Below are 15494 nucleotides of genomic sequence, written 5' to 3' on the forward strand. Positions count from 1 at the left end.
ATGCTCTGGACAACAACCCCCATCATCCCTGACCACTGACCATCTGAGGAGCACCATGTGGAGGAAGGCTGTGGGTCAGTGCACCTGGCTGGTGGTTTGAGCCCACCGAGGGAATCGTATGGGCAGGATGCCTGCATTGGTGGGGGTTCGGCTGGATGACTTTTGCAGTCCCTTCCTCCTCCACAATTCTGTGGTTCTACGATTAGGAACATGCTGTGGGCTCACATGCTCTCTTCCCACCAATCCCTCCTTCCCTGACATGTGCTGATTCCCTCCTTCACCTTTGCAACAGGACTTTCAAAGGCAGTCTGTGATATGTCATGAACAGCTCTGCTGTTGAAAGGGAGCTAAAGTCAGAAAGGCAACTGGTCATGCACAAGCCATTGCTGGAGACCAGAGGAGGAAAGAGTGCTCTTGCACTCAGCTCCTGCTTATGGCCTTCTTATAGACCCACTGTGAGAACAGGATGCTGGGGCTAATCCAGCAGGCTCTTCTTATGTTCTGATGCCCAGCCACTTTGTGACATAACAGCAGATTCGTCACTCGCTGCCTGACGAGAGGCATAGCCAACAGGTTCCAACCGTGTGTGCATACCCAGAGATGCCATTTTCCTGTTAAAGCACGCGTCAACATCTCAGTCCCTTCATCAGCATCAAGTCCCTTCAATAATAATTCACACCAGCTGAAGCTTCTCTAAAGACATTTCTGCTGATCTTTCAAAGATGCTATTCCTCCCCTCCCCCTGCCAACCCTTCCTCTTGGCCGGCTAGATAGGAAGAATTTTGGTTCTGCTTCTAGGACATTGTCTCCTTTTATTTTGACATTATGGCTGGCAAATGGAGGCAGTCTTTATACCCTGGAGGATCTTGGTTCATGGCCGTGGTTGCGAGTGTGCATTGTCAGTTCCATTTTTGCCTGAGGCAGCTTCTCTTCCCTCAAGCAGTTGTTGACCCATTTTATTTTGATGGATACACTGCAGATGCATTTTCTGGTAGCTGTCATACACGCTTTTGCTCAGTCACCAGCTCTCCCACCACTGGAAGACCGCCGCAGTCATGACCCTCAACTGCTTCCTACCTCTGCCCCTTTACATTGTCATGTGCAAACATCTGGATGAATTACGTTGTGGTAATGCATTGCCTGGAGCTGCTGTGCAATACCAAGGATGCACGTTGGAAATGGGAACATTTCTATGAATGCCTGCAAAATATTTGCAGGGTACATATTTCATTTATCGCCAGGTGTTTAAATCAGAGTTGGTGATCTTAACCCTGTTCTTGAAAGCTAGCTTAAGACAAAGGTTTAAAGTAGCAGAGCTGATAGCAATGTATAAATTTACATTGCTCCTGTAAAGAATCAAAAGATACGATTAAAATACAAAGTTGATTTTTAACAAGAATAAGGGAATAAGGGAAGGCTAGACTGATTCCTGAATCGGGTGGGCAGGCAGTAGATTGCAGTCCACCAGTTCTCCTAGGAGCTCCCAGGATTCTTTCAAGTAAAGACATCATGTTAAACCAATGTTTAAAAATAATGTATGGTTTATTGTGCACAAGCACCATGCTGGTGTGTGCTGCTCATTACTGCCCGCTTTGTTCCCAAGCAGGAAACAGACCAGAGGCTGGCATTGCATTAGATGCAAACCGGCATTCACAGTTTGTTTCCCTCCAAGCAAACAGCAGGCAGTAAGCCAAGAGCAAAGCTTGGCTTCCATTCATGGCTTGTTTGAAGAGATATAAACCACATCCACCGGTTCATACGGACCATAACATAAGCCCCTGGTTTGATTCTTTCCTCGTGTGGCAAGAGGAAGAGCGAGGCAGGGACTTATGAGCAGCATATGCCACCAGTGCACTGGTCTGTCACTTTTAAACCATGGTTGGTTGGTTGGCTGGTTTTCAAAAAGTTCCTTCCTATTCTGTGATTCTGTGTTGATTCTATGATTGTATTTATATCATTGCGTAGCCCCAGCTCTGTAATATTGCTTGAGTGCAGGCTTGGGTTGCAGGGCATGTACAAACTTCCTTGAGATCATATGCAAAAGCATTAGTCCCTTGCAGAGCCTTTCTAATCACCTAATTATTATGGTATGATGAGTCTTTTCAAACAGCCATATCCCAAGAATCTGCAGAGCTTGATGGATTCAGCTTAACATCTTGACTATCTATGCCCCAAAAGCACACTGTAACTTGATGCTGAGCACAAGCATATTCCCTTTAGCTATTTAAATCAAGTACACACAGTTCAAGTAGCAGGGTGCAGTTCCTGCACATATATCGCCCATCTGCTTTTTCAATCCCTCCCAATAATCCAGGGCTTCATAGCTCATCAAGACAAAATCTTCTTTTTCCCCCCAAACAGCTTTTGTCATATTTCAGTGGCCAGCCAAACTAGCACTCTAACATCACACTGCTGTTTAGTTTGGAGCGGGGTGGGGAATCCTCAAAGACCTTGTTAATACTTTGGAAATCCTTTAAAATCCCCATTTTAAGAGCTGTATAAATGCAGATTACAGCAGCAGACATGAAATGTAATCCATAATAAAGGGGGAATTTAAAATGTGTGTGTTTTGAGCAAAGACTCTTGTTCAGTCACTTTAAGGTTTTAGTGACGTCTAACAGCTAACAGTGAAATAGTGTTTCTGTGCTGAGCATTAAAAAACAATGACAGAAGGAGATGCTTTAATATGGGCAACCTCCAAGGAACCAATTCACTTTCTTAAGTTAATTTTTAAATTTATTTTATTTGTGCCCTGTGTTTTCAGCCAATATCGTCTTCCAAGCAGCTTATAATTAAAACCCACAAAAGTGGTACAATATATTAGGGCTAAGTGGAGGTATTTCTGATAGTCATTTTTGGTTCCTGGTAATGGATGACCTAATCCAAATTCTAGAGGGAGCAAACGGTGTTGCAAAGGCTCAAGGATAGACTGAGAGTAAAGGTATCAAATCCGAGGAAACATTTATTTGATGCTCATCAAGGAATCTATTTGATAGCTGCCTTCAGATATCTAAAGGGCTGTCACATGGAAGATGGGACAAGCTTGTTTTCTCCTGCTCCAGAGGGTAAGACCCAAAGCAAATAGATTAAAGAAGATTTTGAGTAAACACCAGGAAGAACTTTCTGTTTGACAGCGTAGCGAACTCCCTTGGAAGGTGGTGGACTCTCCTTAATTTGGAGGCTTTTAAGCAGAGGTTGTATGACCATCTGCCATTGATGCTTTAGTTGAGATTCCTGCATTGCAAGGGGTTGGACTAGATGACCCTCAGGGTCCCTTCCAACTGTATATTTCTATGATTCAGCAAGTTAATATTTTTAATTTCTAAATACTGTACTGAGTATCTAATTGCAAGGTGGTATCTGACTAAGTCCAAAGGTGGACAAGCTGGTCTGTTGATTTCAGCAGGTCTGCTAGGTATCTCTTAGCCAATGCCAACCACATTGTTACTGCTGGGTCATTAGTAGCAGTCTTCCAATTTTCCCTAATCTAAGGAACAATTGATTATTGATTCCCAGCTAGTGGTATAGTGTCCACATAGGAGCTGATAACTAACATGGATTCAAACAGTGTTGGGAGCACTGCTAATGCCAGTGAAATCCAGTGTGCTGTAGTAGTTAGTGTCAGACTAGGACCTGAGAGACCAGGGTTCAAATACCCACTGACCTCGTGCCAGTCCCTGCCCCTGAGCCTAACCTCCCTCACAGGGTTATTGTAGGGATTAAATGAGGAGTAGGAGAACCATGTACTCAACAACAACAACAACAACAACAACAACAACAACAACAACAACAACAAATTACTATTAGTATTATTTATTATTTATACCCCACCCATCTGGCTGGGTTTCCCCAGCTACTCTGGGCGGTTCCCAACAGAATATTAAAAGCACGATAAAACATCAAACATTAAAAACTTCCCTAAACATGGTTGCCTCCTTGCAGAAGAAAGCAAAATATAAATGCAGTTGATTAATAAGCAAACTGTACCGCTTTTAATTGATTTTTTAATGTTTCCATGTTGCTGTGCACTACCCAGATATTTTGTGAGACAGCAATATATAAATACTTTTATTTAAAAATTAATAAAGGACAGCATAAATTCTGGAGTTGAGAATGAGACCAACAGATATATTATGAATAAGCTCAAAGCATTATTCATGTGTTTCTTAAGTCAGATCTATTAGTTTATATCAGTGCGTTTTCCCCAGAATGTTTTAAAAACAAATCAAAACAAAAAACAGTTTTTCTGAGCTAGCTCAAATATAGCACCCAGGAGCCAGTAAATGTGATATATCCTGTACGCTCATAATGGGTTGGACTGAAGTAACATCACTGCAGGGAAAATAGCCCTACTACTTAAACTGTGTTTTTCTCTCTCTCTCTTCTCAGAATTGGGAGTAAGGAAAATTCCTGGCTTGCCCTGCTGGAAGCATCCAGCCAGCAAGGAGAAAAAATTTAAGGCGTTTAATGAAAGGTTCCTAAAATGGTAGGGCTGCATTGTGGTGAAGAGGGTAGCTTCCCTGCCATGGTTGTGTTATTTTACCATTTTCAAAACTATAGTGCTAACTGAGTGTTCCATATTGTTGTGGGGCCTGGTCACCTCTAGGAGCAGTGAAGATCTGAGCCGTGGGCCCCTGAAGTAGGCACTCTGAGACAGATCTTAACAGGCAGACAGGTTCATATGGGAGACGTCAGTCCTTTTGTGATATCCAGGATTTAGCATGTTATTAGATATATATTATGAGTTTACTGTAACACAATAATTCAAGAGAAACAATGTTGGCCAAGTGAACTTGCCAGTTTCTTATGCTGTCTTTCCTGTATTTCATAACAGAACAGAACAGGTAGGCATCCTCTCCTTGTGCTACTGGTGAAACTTAATATATTTGGGAGCTCAGGCAAAGTAGGAAAAGTACTGTAGTCCGTTTAGGTGAGGATGGATTTTGCCAGCACTTCCAGCTATATCTGCCATCATTCTCCCATACCAGAGTTGCTACTGCAGCTCTCCAGAGGTGCGGTTTCTGCAAGAAAGCGATTGCACACATGCCCCATGCCTCAATTGTTCCCCCTCCCAGCCTTTTAACTGTGTTCCCCCCCAACTTGCATGATTTAATCCTTACCATCCTCTGTAATCCTAAATCCCCAAACCCGTTCTACAGTGTTTCTGGATTGTGAATTTTTATGTTGCAAAGGCAGTGTTACAGAATCCAGGAAGGCCCAGTGCCTGCAAAATAGGTAGAATTTTCTTTGAACGTTAATTTTTCAAGGCTCTCTGTACTACACTAATAACAGGGACAGCTGCTTTGCAGCAGCAAGTATGATGTCTTTTGCTGTTCTAATTGTTGATTCGTTCAGCCAGCTTTTAATTCACTGAAGCTGTTTCAGCAGACCCCCCCCCCCGGCAATAAATTGGTGGACTTTCTTGACTCTCCTTGTTGTCTTTGTAAGTAGTTATTGGAAGGAACATGTCTTGCTGATTAGAAGGCTGCTATTGAAAGTGATTTAATTTATCTGTGCTCAGCTCTTTGCTGTGACCTGTTACTATGTAAGGGAAGGGTCAGTCTCAGACTTCGTATAAGTAAATGTCATCTCATTATTTCTAATAATGTGCTGGAGGATCTCTTATACAGAAATTGGAGGGAAATTGATAGTGGAATCTGTTCTATGTTGTAGTAGTTATTTGTATTACTTTCACCCATGCATCATAAAATGGCACTAATATGAAAAATTGTGTTGTGGGAGGAAGGGGTTCAAACAACTATTTATTAATGTGTTAATCTTCAAGGAATTCCAGATACAGCCAAACACCCTTTGGAAAAATATCTCTCCCGGAAACCAAAATTGGCCATATTTTCTCCTGTTCCTTCTTGCACATTGTATTAGTCAAAATGCCCCTAAAAATGAAGAATCTCAAATCTGATCAGTACTGCAGAAGATTCAAGTTTAAAACCTGCATGGAGAAAGATTCCACTTGAACATTTCCGGCTTAAGTTGTTTGTGGTTTTAAATCCTTGATCCTTGTGGGTTTTGTTTTGAAGTGAAAAATACCTACTAGTTTTGGTTGCAAAGAGGAAGGAGCTTCTTTCTTTTCCATCAGGTTTCGCATGAGTAGGAGGGAACCATCTGCCTTCATAGCTGATTTAGCACTTTACTCCTTAATCTAAGTTGATTAATCTACCAATTACATAAATCAAAGCATTCATACTGCATGGCTCCAGATGCAGGTTGCAGCATCTTCTCAGAAAGGAAGCATATTCTGTAGGTGAAATACAAAAGACCAAGCATAATGTTCTTTTACAACGAGACTGAGAATAATGTCCTTCTGTTACAAATTCTTGACTTCTTGCCATACATCTATAAAGCATATTATATTTACCTTGCTGCCTCGGCCACGATTTACTTCAGCAAGCACAAAATACTAGATAAGAAATTGCTCAGCAGTGGAACTTCTTGACCTATTCGAAGTATAAACATAAGCTCTTGTTCATAACTCTAGATATGCTTCAAGTGAGTCCTTTTCAGTTTTTGAGTTCCTTTTCCTTTTTCTTTTTTTTTAAAAAAGTGTTTGGAACTAATGGTCACCTAAAGCATTTTAGAAAATTAAAACTGAATCCGAAGAACCGTTTTCAGCCTGATGTATGGAATTGCTGTATAAAATGCAAAGAAAATCTTGCTGACAGGGTCAAAAGGTGATTTTCATAGTAATATTAAAATTTCTACATGCCAAGGCTCTGATTAAGTGAAGCTTTGTAGGAAGAATTCATAATACTTCTATTATCAGCAGTCACACAGATGCTGGGTCTTAGGTGCTGTAGAAAACCTTTGGAGAAGAGTAGTAAGGAGTGATCCAAAGAAGATACTTAGGTGCGCTCATAAGATGACACACACACTCTTTTCCCACCCCAGCCCCCACCTTGGCAAGCCACACTGACTCTGCTTTGCCTCCAGGGTCAGAGCCAGTAATTCCAGTTGCTGGAAACCACAAGAGGGGAGAGTGCTTTCATGCTTGCGTTCACCTTATGGATTTCCCATTAAGGCATCTGGTTGGCCACAGTGGGAACAGGATGCTCGTATAGATTGGCTCACTGGCCTGATCCAGGAGGCTTTTAATATGTTATTATCCAGCTACAGCAAACTATTTTAATAAGAAGCTCCCCATTTGTGGAATGCTGTCCCCAGGGAGGTTTGCCTGGTGTCTTCATTACGTACCTTTAGGGACCAGGCATTTATCTAAAACATTTATCTAAAACGAGGCCTTTGGCTGATTAACATTCTGTGGTCTTTGTATTTATTTCTGCTTTATTATGCTTTTTTACTATTCCATTTTTTTGCTTTATTAACAATCTCTTATATCATATGACACATTTCATATAGCATATCTCATATAATATTATGCATTTTTTTCATCCTCGTTTTGTATTTTTATGTTGGGAACCGCCCTGTGGTATTCAGATGAAGGGCAGTATACAAATTTAATAAATAAAAATAAGAATCAATATTACTTTACCCCAAAGTAGAGTGGTGGGACAGCCTCTTCTCCTGGGGAATGCTATGGCTCTGGGTGTGGTTTTTTGTTCCAGGCCACTGGGGTTGCCTTCTGAATTTGCAGTAGGGGAACTGGTAGCAAGCAGGACCCTCTCAGGTTCCTTAGCTTTGTGTGTTACAGGGATTCCTTTGACAGAAACCTGGAGGGGAACCTAAGAGTGTGCATGTCCCTGGACCCCTGACTTTAGTTAAGAGTACAAAATAATAAAAATGGAGCTGTGGAAGGACAGAAGTGGGAGAAAGGATAAGAGCAAAGCTACCGTAACTAACCTGGAGTGACTTCAGCTGAACTGACCACCGATTTCAAGCTGTTTCTCTGAAAAGCTTGGTTATCTAAGGAAGGGGCTTTCATGGATCAAATGGAGAGGAGGTTATTTGAAGTGCAAAGTTTTCCTACCAGGAGTGATGAGTGCAAAAGGGGTTTCTGTGTACATATTTTGCGTGGAAGTTCCTAACCTTGATGGATCCTAATGTATTGATGGGAGGAGGCAGTGCCTCAACAAAATCCTACTCAGCTACAGATGTTGCAGCCTCGATCCTTATTTCTTTGGCAAGACACCCAGAGAAGAAGGCATAGGGTGTCAAACTGCCATTAATTGAAATCTAGTAAGAGGGTTGCCATCTTACTGGATGAAGGATGGTCCCTTACCATTTAGGCAAAGGGCCAGGGAAGACACAGTGACCTATAGTGGCTACATACAGGTGGTGCAATATGGACGACACGTGACTGATGTTTGGCATGTGCTTCTCGTGGACGTATGTTCTTAGCGCTATTCCCCAAAATGCAGTTTAGCTCTCACACACTGCCCAACTGCAGGCTTATGCTTCTGAAACAGGAGCAAAATGAGCTTGTGCATCCAGTCCAAAGGCCAAAAACATGGTTTGTGATGCAAAGATGTTGGGCTTTGATTAGCAGCCATTGATTAGCAACTTTTCATGCTGGAGCCTAAATGTGTGAATGTGCATAACATTTATAACTGTGTCTCACAACTGAGGGCTTCTCAAATACACGGTGTGATGCGTGCATTAGCGTTGCATCTATAATACCATCCCTTTTCTGTTTCGAAAGCAAGTGATGAAAGCAGTTGCTGATTGCTGTCATTGAGGGGGAAGACATACTTCCTAAAATAAAGAAGCATTTCCACAGCATGTGACGGTGAAACAAGGGGCATTTTCCCCCTTAATTCTGGACCATTTCAAGGTTCAGTTAAGAACCGCTTATTAATGAATGCCCCACTTTCAGTTCCAGTTAAAAGCTTTTAAGAAAGCAAGTGATTTTTCAAGGAGACAAATCGTCCTGACTTTTAAGGAGTAATTGTACACAGCTGCTTAATTGAAGATAATTTCGCTGAGATGTCAGCCCATTTTCAAATGCAGGAAGAGCAGAAGAAAGATAACAGGAAGGGTATAGAATGAAGATGTGTTCCTTGGTGTGTTTGCGGGGCGGGGGTGGGTGGGATGGAAAACAAAACAGCTTAAAAAAGAAAAGAAAGAATGAGGCAGTGAAGCAAAAGAAATAATTATATGAGTAATGCCTGAGAAATACCCATTTAATGTATGCTGGCAAATGTTTTTATTCCTCCAGATTGAGACAGCGCACATCTGGTTCAAACTGGCAGGCGTTCAAACAGGAGGAGTCTCCTCTATTCCAGCATTCTGCCATGGTTCTTCTTCCCCCTTTATGTTTAAACACTTTAATATATTGTTACGGCCTATAAATTAATTGATTAGAACTTGAATTTTAACACATTTACCCACGCTTCTTCTACTGGAGTAAAGAACTGTAAGGATATATGCTGCTTTCAAAAAAAAGAAAAAAGTGGTCGTTTAAAAATAAAATCAGATTTTCCCCAATGGCAAATGAACTGCCAAAGGTGGTTATAAATATTTATAAATTCTTGTAAAATCTGAGCTGATAATTGGCAGGGGAGACTCTTAACATGAAACACTTAGCATGCCATTTTGGAGAGGAAATATATTGACAGTAGTTAACAGCTGCAATATAAAACCAAGGTTATTGTGGTTCTCGTGGAACTGGTCTTCGTACAGGTGGCCTAGATCGGATTAACAATTGATTAGATCGTTTTCATGTCTTCCAGAACCCAAGTGCTTATGCACAAGGAAAGCGAGTTATCACTGAATTTTTAAAGTTTTCAGCGCCAAGTGTCCTTTAAATATATGTATGAACCTTTTGGAGGCACATTTGGAACATCATTTTGATATATTCTAAGGATTCACTTTAGTTCTGATGTGTGTAGTACTATCTAGGGACTCAAACAATTCCTTGCTCATGCTATTAAAAATGTTGTGAAGTTACTGAACTAGTTACAAAAGACATAATTTGTTCACAGTAGTAGTTTTTTGTTTTTAAGAGAGGGAGGGATGTATCGGGAAGAAGAAAACCATTTGGTGGTTTGGCAGATGGCAAGGCAGCATCCATCAGATACATTAGTGGACTTGGGAAACAAGTTCCTTTGCCCAGTAAGTATTACTATAAAAGAACTGCAATGGTACAATTAGTTGAGGTTGTCTCATCATACGAGTCAAATACTCAGCCTTGAGATCAAACAGATGGTCCTATGAGGTTAGACATTGCTATTCTGCTCAGCTGAGCTTTCCCTTCATTCTTGTTTGCAGCAGCCTGACCTGTATTTTGGTCTTAAATTTTCAGCAGCAGCCAGCTGGCTTATTTGTTGACTCCACGTTGATAATCCCCAAATGGGCGATTTTGACGTTGGCAGCAAAATACCAATGTAATAGCCTGCTACTCTGCCCACAGATGATTCTTTTCCACCCTGCCATTTCCTGCTTCCAGACACAGCCATCACCATACTGGTGCAGATATAATTTTGCATAATTATCTAACCATGGTTAGAAGACTGGTAGTATCCTGATGACATCTTTTCCCCCTGTTGTGTGTGAATCCCCCACCTTTAAGTTGCTTTATTTCGGGAGTGAACTACGGTTTGTATTGTACATCACCATATCTACTAACATGGCACGGTTGAAACCAATCCTTTCCACCATGATTTTGAGGAGTTGGTTTGCAAACTGGCTCAAGCTAATCATGGTTAGCAAAAACACCTGGTGCAATGTTAAATGTGGGTTAGGTCAGAAAATTAAAAAAAAGGCAGAGAGCTAGTGGAGTGTGCACAGTTTCTTAGTCACAATTTCCTCTGTTCTGTTTGCTAAGCATGGCTAGGTCCAATCACCACACACTCAAGAAGACCATTAAGTCAGATCCTGCAAACTTTGTAGGTTCTCAAAGGATCAAGCGATCTAGAATAAACCATGAGTAGAATCTGCAGCAATGTTGCAGCAGAAGTTTCTCATAGGGTTTTTCATAGCCAGCCATGTCCTCCTCAAATTCCTGTGGTTCTTTTCCTGAAGATATGTTATACTGCTGCAAACCTTGGGCATGCTGGTTTTCAGTAGCTCTGTTTTGGTTACAGTCCTGTTGGCACTTACCCCCTAAGTTCACTAGGAGGAGGAGACATAATAACAATGTAACTGTCAGGATGCTGTTTGTGACTTCTGGCTGGTTGCTGAGGAAAGTATAAAGAAAAAGGAAAGTTTCTTACCGTCCTTTTTTATTTCGATATTTACAGAGAGAGTCTATAAAACCCAGCCTCTTGGATAATGGTGTTGTCCCGAGTGAATCTCCACCCCCTGTCTCTCCCACATCCTCATTTGTCACTTCTGTGGGCACTGCCACATGCCTTCTGTCTTTGAGCTCTTTGCTCTCCTACTTTCAAGGCTTGCTGGGTTCTGGGAGATGGAGCATCTGGGATGCTTTCTAATGACACTGTGTCAGCCAGCTGCTGCTCCGGTTCTGTTTCCTCCTCCTCCGCCGCCATTATTTCCCAACTTTTCCCCTCATCTGCTCTGAGCTGTCACCTCCCTCAAACCACTGTTGTAAATCTATACTGTCTTCCTCTTCCTCCTCCCTGGAAGGGTCAGGGTGGGGAGGCGCTCTCCACCATTCCTCCTCTGCCCAGTCCCTGACGGTAACACAGGTCATCTTTGTGTCTGAGAGAGAGCTGCAAAAATTGAACTGATAACTGATAAAACATCATGTTTCCTCAGAGAAACCACATTTTTCAATGTCTTTTTCTTTTCAAACTGTATGGATGTCCTGGTAATAAAAGAAATATTGAGTGCAAACATTTATAAGCCAGCTTTGGCTTCCAGGTGACACTCAATCTAATGTACAGTTTAAAAATGTATAGCAAACAATGCTACACAATTAATAAAACATTAAAGTCAACAAGTAACCCTCAGAAGTCAAAAGAGCCGATTAAACTGCAACAAAGTGAGTGGCGCAACTGAGAGAGCTTCTGCCCTGTGTCCTTGCCAAACCTCCCTTGAATGAAGGAGAAAATGCAGAACGGTGCATCTGCTTCTCATCTAAGGGATGGAGAAAAAGATTTTCTTTTCTCTTAACATTACAAGGAACATTCAGTATACTGAAACAAATTCCCCCTTTATTTCAGATTGTGCACAAGATTCACTTCCATGAGCCGTATTAGGTGACTCACCAAGAAATCTCAACAATTAAGTTAAGGGGTGGAGAGGGAGAGAGACCGAGAGAGAGAAATCTTAAGCTAGTTGCTAAGGATACATCATGAATTGAAGCAAACCTTTTAATTCTTTCCCTTCCAGCTTTTAATACTAGTAACCACGGATCTAATTTTGATGATTGATTACTGTGATTAAGTGATAAGAGCTTTTTTTTTTTGCAAACCTTTGGCTTGAGGCTGTGCTACTAGTCCAGGAAGCCTTGTTCTTAATTGCTAGGATCTGTAGCAAAGTAAAATTAAAAGGGGCCATGCCTCTTTTTATTCATCCAAGGCCACACTGATGTATATAATGGCCTCATGACACAGAAGTGACTTAATTATATGCTCTTACCATCATTCTCAAAAATGGATTCAAAATAGTTTGGTGGTGTTTTTTGCTCTCAGAAAGAAAGCTCTGGCAATGTGTGGGAGGGTGCTTATAATACAGTACAAGAATGTTGGGGTGATTTGGAAATATTTCCTAGGTGAGCTAATAAGGGGGCAGGGAGAATCCAGTAAGTGGCTGGAATAAGGTTGTTTAGTTTCCACTCTTAGGTCCATGCAGATTTAATGCTGGCTCTCTGCAAACCATAGTTTGCAGACTGAGAGCCAAGCTCAGAGTGTGTCCCCCCACTCCCATCTCTTTAGCAATTTCCCGTCTCTTATCCCCTTTCCAGAATTAAGCACAGCCTATGGTTTCCTGGTAAATCAGAGTTTGAAGTAGGTTTTCAGGCCAAGGTTACATTAGAAACTGTTTCGTGTTAACGATGGTTTGCAGTTGGTGCTTATGTATTGCAAAACTGTGGTTAGCACCAAGCAGAGAAAAGAAGGGGATAGACACACCATAGAGGGGAAGTGTGAGAGGGGGCAGAGTGCATATTTCCAAATGTTGGCCATAGTTGTGATCACATCAGGCCTGAGTTTTAGAATTTATTCTCTGAATATCCCAAACAGAGAACTTAAGTGATTTTATGAAGGGCTTTTGATGAGTTTGCTTTGAGGCTTTTCTTAAAGGAAAAATCTATTTAAATTCAGTGTTGGAGGGCAGGTTGTACCTTTATTTGAAACTCGTGAGAAATTCAAAGAAGCATATCTTTTACTAACCACATTTGATTTGATGCAGTCCAGTTAACTAGGGAGCTACTGCTGAGCCTTAGGATGGGTCAGCACCTGAAGCAGGATTAAGTGGTAGAATGGACTGTACCGCAGACTGCAGGTAGGAATACACACACACACTCTACATGGAAAACTAGTACATCAGGAAGAAAGGCTTAGCTGAGCCCGCTGTGCTGATATTCTTTTTGCAGGAAGTTTTTAACACAAGGAAGCATTGAGAAATGCTCAGCCTCCCCCATGAAATGGTACACTCCACCCTGCAGCATGAAATGGTACACTCCATTCTAGCATCTTCTGCAAGTGTAGACCAAGAATCTGGTATAGTTTATAGGGAGGAGCTGTAGCTCAGTGGCAGAGCAACCACTTTGCATGCAGAAATTCAGTCTCTGGGCAGCTCCAGGTAGGGCTGGGAAGGTTTCCTTTCTGAATGCCTACCAGTCACAGAGCTAGATGGGCCTGTGGTCTGACTCATTGTAAGGCAGCGCCCCATGTTCCTACAGCAGGGAAAAGGCTAGAGTAGTATGCAGTGAAATTTGGAGTCTCCTCCTGTGTCCCACTGGATTGGTCCAGAGAAATAAAGATTTCTCTTGTGCCTGCTCCTTCTGTCTCTCTCCCTCTCTGGCAGTTCCTGTGTTGTGTTGTTTTTATTGCTGCTGCTTCTTGCCTGGAAAGGACAGGCAGAAATGTGCCAGTGAGGTTGCTGTTTGTTCCTTCCTTTTCCCAAGAAGCTCAGAAGAGAAAGGAAAGGGGGAGGGAAGGGGGCTCCCCATCAGCCTTAAATCAAAATACCTTCACTCTTGCTCAACTATATCTCCGTATTTCATGTTAATTGTTTAGAAATTGACTGAAAACATTAGCATAACTCAGCATTTTATCATGTTAGTGTGCTTTTCAGGCTTGACACTGGTCTTAGATTTATTCCTGCATCTTGCTATTATGTCTATGGATGTACTTTTTCTTTTTGCAGAAGTAGACATTCTATATTTGTCCAACATCCTATATTTTAAAAGAATGGCAGATGAGCACTACTCTTTTCAAACAGTAATTCCCAAACTGTTTCCTAAAGAGATTAACAGCTCGAATCTTGCCTGTCTTCCAGACCCATCTGCAGGTCTGAGTTTGTCACCCAGCAGTCACCCGTTCATGATTGACTTGCTTTACTCAGCCCTTCCAGTAGGCTTCTTACGGCTCACTTGAAGACTCAAACCCAATATTTTGAAATAATGTCTGTATTATGGGATGCTGTTCAGAATTTCCTCTCTGATGGGGGTTCCTACAATTAATTATGATCCTTCAGGTCCAGGTCCAGCTTTGAGGCGGGTCTCCGGCAAATTGGCTCCTCCCATCATCATCATCATCAGTGCCTACCCAGCAGACAGACAACACCCAGAAAGAGTCTGGGAGCTGCCATGTTTATTTCCCACAATGCCACAGAACAATGTGGGGCATTGTGGGAAATTAAAACACCAGTTCCCAGGCCCCCACTAGGAGCTGCCATTTTAATCTCCCACTGTCCTCTGGAGTGACATGTTGCTCCTGATACAACTAAGGGTCATATTTTATTTTACTAAAATCTGAAATGATGGGTTCTTCTGCTAAAAAGTACAGTGTTGTGTCAGAAATTATTTTTGAGCCAATAATTGTGAAAAATCTATCAAGTACATACTATTTATGCTATAAATGCAGTGCATAAACAGTAAATACTGCAGTTGAACATGAGATGGCAATGTAGCTTATGCTGCTTCCATGCCATCACTAATATCAGAATCCAGGTAATTTGAATCTGCATCTGAATGTTTTAGGTTGTCGCAGAAATCATTGTCTCCACCACTTTAACATTAAGTAATTATTAAAATTAATCAAACATTTATATAAAGAACAGACTGAAAAGTGTGATCTCTTCTGTCAGCAGTAAAAGAGAAAAACTTTTCATCATTTTGTAACTCCTGTTTCCCAAAGAGCCAAGTCTCCCATCAGAAAAAAATGTAATCTGTATGATCTAATGAAAAAGACTGATACCACTCCCATGTTTGTACCACTAATGGTCCCATGGAACGTTATCCCCCACCCCTGAAATATGCTAACAGACTATTGAGAGCTGCTTTTCAAATGTTACAGCCACATCCAGAAGCACTTTTCATCAGTCTTCCTGCGGGAGCTGTAATATTTGAATTCAACCTGAGTGTTTCATTTTGGTCTCCCCAGAAACAAAAGTGCTTGGATGCATAATTGTATAGGTTTTACTGGGCTGTTTATGAGATGGAAGGAAGGGGA

At 41.6% G+C, this 15494-nt stretch overlaps 1 protein-coding gene across 1 annotated transcript in view; it reads left to right on the top strand.

Moving 5' to 3' along the window:
• The window catches only part of ITFG1 (integrin alpha FG-GAP repeat containing 1), a 114643-nt gene that overhangs the window by 49169 nt on the left and 49980 nt on the right, over nt 1-15494 (top strand). The window lies entirely within an intron of this gene.

The sequence above is a fragment of the Podarcis raffonei genome, chromosome 8, assembly GCF_027172205.1.
Source record: "Podarcis raffonei isolate rPodRaf1 chromosome 8, rPodRaf1.pri, whole genome shotgun sequence".
NCBI classification, from domain to species: Eukaryota; Metazoa; Chordata; class Lepidosauria; order Squamata; family Lacertidae; genus Podarcis; species Podarcis raffonei.